The sequence below is a fragment of the Engraulis encrasicolus genome, chromosome 2, assembly GCF_034702125.1.
Source record: "Engraulis encrasicolus isolate BLACKSEA-1 chromosome 2, IST_EnEncr_1.0, whole genome shotgun sequence".
Lineage (NCBI taxonomy): Eukaryota > Metazoa > Chordata > Actinopteri > Clupeiformes > Engraulidae > Engraulis > Engraulis encrasicolus.
Window position 1 is genome coordinate 27251057 of NC_085858.1, and position 7006 is coordinate 27258062.

At 42.5% G+C, this 7006-nt stretch overlaps 1 long non-coding RNA gene across 1 annotated transcript; it reads right to left on the reverse strand.

The window, feature by feature from the left end:
* Positions 1–248: 248 nt before the first annotated feature.
* Positions 249–3353, reverse strand: LOC134461720 (uncharacterized). Its single transcript, XR_010037379.1, has 3 exons — positions 2865–3353; positions 2020–2096; positions 249–687 (listed from the first exon to the last, which is right to left on the reverse strand). It is a non-coding gene; the product is annotated as an uncharacterized LOC134461720 (long non-coding RNA).
* Positions 3354–7006: the final 3653 nt, after the last annotated feature.

Sequence of the window (7006 nt, forward strand, 5' to 3'; positions counted from 1 at the left end):
CGATAAATAGGGCCCGGGCACTTTCGGATTTAAGGGGGACCCCTCATTATTATTAGTGCCGGAGAACTGACTCACCGGTGGGCCCCGCACCCTCATGGCCCCCTATTTTCAGATATGTAAAAAATAAAACAATGGGGGCCCACGAGGGTGCGGGGCTCACCGGGAAATGCCCGCCATGCCAGATGGCCAGTCCAGCCCTGTTTCTATTCAAGATTTTGACTATCACCATTATTTTCTATTTTCATGGGGCTGGTGGCCCCGGTAGACTTCATCCAAATTTCAAAATATTTTACACAGTGTGTTTTTACTGGGTGTAGAACATTTTTACTATAGGGCCAAGGCCATATCTTTTCATAGGGGGCAACTGATGCACCCTAATGGTGGTGCTAAGTATTCATGAAAAAGGTAACATTAGTGAATGGGTAGCATGAATTCTGGAAATAAACAACTAAGAATCTTACACAGTGTACATTTAAAAGCAGTGCAAAAACTGATGAAACAGACGGTTAGAATGAAACAGAAATTTGAAAGTGTACTTCCATTCTGGAAGGTAACAGAGATTAAGAGCATAAACCAAAACAAACACTGCAATGGCCACAGGTACGTTACCAATGTCGTTGAGGACTCTCTGCCGATCACACGCACACGAAGACAATACGTTTCAGCTGGACCGTCCAGATCAACATCCTGGAAAACAGTAAACAAAACCCATGATTGAAGCCGTAAGCGGTATTTGTGGGCGCAAGTTTGGGGCATTTCTGTCCACCCCAACACACCCAGAGATGGGAAAAGTAGTATAGTAGTATATTTAGTATAGTTTATGAAAGGTATGAGGAGGATGTTGACTTGTGTGCCCTCACACTGCCTGTTTAGGCAATTGATGTGAGATCAAACTGATGTTCAATTACCTCTCTTCGTTTTTGGTGTGGCTATGACCCCATTCTGGAGTATGTTTCTCAACAGCATCATTGGTAACTACAGTAAAAACTTTGCTTGCATGCAATTTCCCATTGGCAAAATACCAAGTCGCTAACTAACAACGGTGCTTTTGAGAAACAGGGTCATGATCTTTTCACGAGTGTTGGTGAGAAACTTTACACATACAGCTAAGTATACAGTGTGCAAAATTGTTACAATACATTACATTACACTTAGCTGACGCTTTCATGTATTCAAAGCGACTTACATTTATTACTTTTCAGGGTATTGGTTACAGGCCCTGGCGCAATGTGGGGTTAGGTGCCTTGCCTTAGGCACTTTAGCCATGGATGGAGATGTAGTGACAGGTCAGGGGAGATTCAAACCTGCAACCAATAGATTGAAAAAACAACTCTCTAACCACTAGGCCACGGCTGCCCCACCAGCACAATTATTAGTATTTTGAACATATTGGCCCTTTTAGGCACATTGTCAACCAAAAACTGCATGAGAGAGAAAGATATGTCAAACCCCACCCATCCAATGCAAAAGAGTCTGCTCAAAGTTTGGTCTCCTAAGGGGGAGTTGTCTAAGGTGAAACTATGAGAAAACTATTACCCTACAGCACGATCGTATTCCAGAACTAAAACCTATATTGAGTTTAAGTTTTCTTCTAAGATAACTTCTGCTGCTTCAGTAATGCGGCCTTCGCAATGTGCCACAGCAAGTGCAACACCCTCATGGGTAGATAGAGACCTGCAGAGATCTACAAATCAGAGATGACTGGTGTTGGATTGAACGTGAAATTTGGCAAAGGGTTTGTGATGATGTGAGGGTGCTTTAGCAAAGCTGGAATTGGGCAGATTCGTGTTTGCAAAGAACACATAACTGAGGCCAAGATGGCACATCAATGCAAGAAGGTTTGGTGTGTCCTCCAGCAGTGTCCAGAACGTGGATGAGATGCCAGGAGACATGTCAGGTAGCACAGGAGGAGCCCACCAGAGCCCAACAAAATGAGCCTCGCAGGTCACTGATGTGTGCGATCTCCCTATGCCACTTAATAACAAAAAAGACAGATCTAGCTGCCGAGTTGTAACATACCACTTTGTCTGGCTCTTCATTCAGGTAGACCGTCAGCTCCTCAGCATGCACTCCCTCTTCACATCAATGTTGTCAGTCTGCGTATGAGGGCCGGTCAATGTATGCCAGGAAACAAACATGCAGGAAAAACATTTTAACCAACAGGAAGAATAAACACAGTACAGGTACAACCACATTAAACAAAGGACACATCTCATTTATCAAGTAGCGTAGTGTATCGTTGGTACTGGCAGTGAAGTGGTACAGTACGTCACTGTTTGATATGGCATGGTGCAGCTCTGACACTTTTCCATTAGCCCCAAGTACTCGGTACCATTTCAGCACTCAGCCCTGGTTCCAAACGTACTGAAGTGATGCCAAAATGTGACGTCTGACCTTAAAAAGGTACACTGTGCAGGAAATGGTCAAAAAAGGTACTGCAACTACGCTGCTAATTGAAACTGGGCTGCCTATTGCCAAATTTGACCTTTTCATGAAAGCTTACCAAGTAATAAACTAATATTTTCTAGTATGGCCCAAATACAGTCATTTCTGCAGCTAAAAATGACTATTTCTGGAAATTCAAAATGGCGGACCATGGAGAAGATCCCCCTTTTCATGTATGAAAATAGCAATTTTTCCGTCATAATGAATACTTAGAATTTGATGGTGGTGGTAAGTATTCATGAAAAAGGTAACATCAGTGAATGGGTAGCATGAATTCCGGAAATAAACAACTAAAACTCATACACAGTGTACCTTTAATTCCCCTGATCATTTCATGGGAATCGCAAGCCAGACAGACATGAGAATCAAATAAAATAATAAAATAATAATAAAACAGAGCAGCAACCACATCAACTGACCTGCAAAAGACTGTTATATCATTGCCCAGGACTGCTGTGTGTAAAGCCAGCTGTAGTTAGAACTGAGGTGAAGACAATGAGTTCAAAACTGGCTGAAGGATTGAAATTAGTGGGAGAAATGCAATATGATCCAAGACACCCTACTTCTCCCCATTACATTAGATCTTGAAATTTTAGCATTACTGTGATGCATGGCAGTGTGCATGTTTTACCTGAGTCATGGGCACCAGGATCCTCTGTATCTTCCTTGCATGAGAAGCACCTTTCTTGCTGAAGACCCGGAGCAGTGTTGTTGAAAGACCATCCAGCTCTGAGAAGAAATTCAACAGCAAACCAACTGTCATGATCCTCTTGAACTTGGCACTTAACTTGAAACAGGGCACAAAACACATACCTACAAAATACTTGTAACTTAAGACTTGTGACAAAGGTTACAAAAAGGCCTGATGGTCTTACTAAAATGAGGAAATAAACACACAAAAAAATCAACAAATAACTTACCTCGCACATGTTAAAAAGAGCAAGCCATCTGGATTTAAAAAACTGCAATCGTGGGGGCATCACAAATTACTTCATGCCTTCAATGAGCAAAGGTCTTGGTCAGTTGAGCTGAGGACCCAAACGTCTTGAATTTCTGTTGTGACCAGAAAGACAGATAAACTAATATAGGTGAAGGAGACAGCTATGCAGAGAAAAATGTAAAATAATTACAACAGATTTTACACACACACACACACACACACACACACACACACACACACACACACACACACACACACACACGAGCTAATAGTCATAGATTAGATACTACACAAAAACTTTCATCACCTTTTTCAGGGGCACCTTGTGAGAGGTAGCTGAGGTGAGGACCCTACACACATCTTGAATGCTGAGGAATCAATATAGGTGAAAGAGACAGTTATGCAGAGAACAAAACCCCAAATAATAGTAACATATTCTACAAAGAAATTCAGTAAATGATTAATCACAAAAAATAACAAATTAACAGTATTTATATTTGCAACAATATGCATTTCTACCTCACACAGGGTACAGTATATATTGAATGTAAATGCACTGGAATATCCTAAAGTGAGCATTGATACAAAAAACTTGCTATGTCCTTTTTACACAACAAATGTAGAAGATCGAGTTTGAGGGAATGAGGGACAGAAGGGCGTTTGCATGTGTGTTTCACTAGATACTACTGGGATTTACTTTCAACTATTTCAAAGGTCATAGCCAATTAGGCCTACATACATTGGTAAGTGACCCACGACATGAATCAAACCAGCTGCAAACTGCAGCATCTAGTTCTACACACGACGCTCCCATTCAAACGCGCACCCATACACAAGCACACACAGCCCCTTCTGTCACGCAGTCTCACGTCTCGTCTTTTTTCAAACCGAAAAGTTCCACCGGCTAATCAACATTTACTGTGGCCGTACACACACCGAAATCAGCGGTAACTTTACTTCCCCGATGTCATTGATGTGTGTAGAGCTACTGATGGTATCTACGACTGTCCTGGATACATTTGAAATCAGACGCACACGGGTCTCGCAACGTCAATGCATAGAACTAATACAACGTTAATGAACCAGCTGTTGTCACCTAGCATAAATTAGCTAGCTGCCCGTTATGGGCTGCCAGGTAGTTTCTTTCGCTATAACTCGCAAAGTAACCGAAAATAATGTCACACATGCAAACATGCATACAGTACAACATGGGTGACAGCTTCCAAACTCCCAACAATAGTTAAAACAAGGAGACTATATCGATAATTAGCCGCTAACCAGTTTGAATTGGTGAGAATTAGCCAGCTAAGCTTACTCCTCTTGCTCATAAAACGTATGCCTTGATGCCAAAACTAAGTACACTAACGAAACGGGTGATATAAATGTGATTCTAGGAAAGTCATGATAAATGCAAACAGCCCTACAGTGGTTTACTTTTTTGACTTACCCGCCTTCAGAGTGTCCGCGGATATGTATTCAGTCAAAGAACTCGGCAAGCTCGTTTCCGGCTGCCACACACAATCCGCACACTACTGCCACCATCTGTTCTGGCGTTGTAAAAGCCATTGGTCATCTTATCCAAAGGAATTAGGTTGTGACAACATTACTGGATTTGGGAAGTCGTTGGTTATTGGGCATCATGCTAAAGTTACATAACTTCATTATGCCCAATCGCAAAACATAATTATTCATGGTAGAAGTGACATGTTTCCCTTTGATTAATTTAACATACACAACATATGGCTTTTTTCAGTGTAGCATGGTCCAAGTAGAGTCATTTTTGCAGCTAAAAATGGCTATTTTTGGTAATTCAAAATGGCGGACCATGGAGAAGATCCCCCTTTTCATGTATGAAAAGTGCAAATTTTCCAGTCATAATGAATACTTAGAATTTGACGGTGGTAGTAAGTATTCATGGAAAAAGGTAACATTAGTGAATGAGCAGCATGAATTCTGGAAATAAACAACAAAAAATCTCGCACAGTGTCCCTTTAAGCCAACCTCCTGAGTACATTTCACCTGTTGGTTGCTAAGGATGAGCAATGCAGCCAATGATCACACTGATCACTACCTTAACTCTTTGCTCTTCCCTAGTGGAGCACTGCAAGCCTCTAAGGGACACAGGTGGCAAGTTGATAACGATGGATTACCAGAGAGTATAATCATCTAGGGTTTAATGTTGCTTTGCACGAGAGAGAGAGAGAGAGAGAGAGAGAGAGAGAGAGAGAGAGAGAGAGAGAGAGAGAGAGAGAGAGAGAGAGAGAGAGAGAGAGAGAGAGAGAGAGATGGGGTAAGGGGAGGAGTAGGGGTAGGGGTAGAGAAGAAAAGAGGTCCAATTCCTCATGGCTTATGAGGTGTGTAAGATTAGATGCTGGTGATTTGTCATCTCCCTAGGTTGGGATCAATATTGTGTTCATAGGGATGGAAGCCTCCTCCCTCCAGATGAGATCACAAGAAAGGAACATGACCAAGGATCAATCAGAACCTGGTGATCAGAATTATTATGGAATCACCCCCATTGCAGTTGATGCTGCTTCTATGGAATTTCACGTTCCCTCTCTAACCTGTGTCTTCTCAGTTCTTTTAAACTTGGAATAAATTAAATGAAAAAGAAATGCTACTGAACTCTATAGTAACATTGGAATCAGGAGATTTGATTGGTTGTGGCTCTGTGTATGTGTAGTGGTGCACAGAAGCATGTTAAGCACATCTGTTCTTCTTACCTTGAGAACGTCCTCCTGCAGAATCACAAACAGAGTCTGATTTATTGTTCACATGTACTTACGTAGGCCTACACATGGAATTTGGCCATGGCTGTTGAATATCGAGTATTTATTAAAAATTCATATATTCAGTGAGGCAAAAGGCAAAAGCCATATGGCCAGAGATGAATAAGGACAGGCTTTCACTATTGCACATCCATTGCATATGATGTACAGCATACAGTATGCACTACTGTATGCACTGTCATACTTCAGTAAGCATAGAATATCCATGCATTTCACTGCAATGACGTCGTAATGTATTCTACCAATGTATACTACTGTAGTGGCACAACAGTGACATAGCCGGATTATCATCGACTTTCAAATCTCGATTCGAGACTTGCCTGGCTAACAGTGGCATGCGGCAGGTCTCAGGTCAGTGGTGAGCAGCATCACATATTTGTATAGACATTTCCTTGTGTTGCATTTCGCTGTGCACTGCCAAACCCTGATCATCCTCACAATTTAGCACAGCGGGGGTCGCCTGAGTGATCCAGCAGGTGTCTCTTCTGTCTGGCCGCTGATAAGAAGACAGGCCCGTGGGGGGGGGAGGCACTGCATGGTCTGGTGGGGGCATCATGGACGAGGCATTTCCATCCATCACACCGTGACCACCTATCACTCCACTCCACTCCACTCCACTCCACTCCACTACTCTGAACACACATACTACATACATATGCATACACGTGTGTGTGTGTATACTGTACATAGTCACACAAACACACACTCACGTGCGCACGCACGCACACACGCATGCACACACGCACGCACGCACACACGCATGCACACACGCACGCACGCACACACACACACACACACACAGACACACAGACACACACATTGAAACAAACGT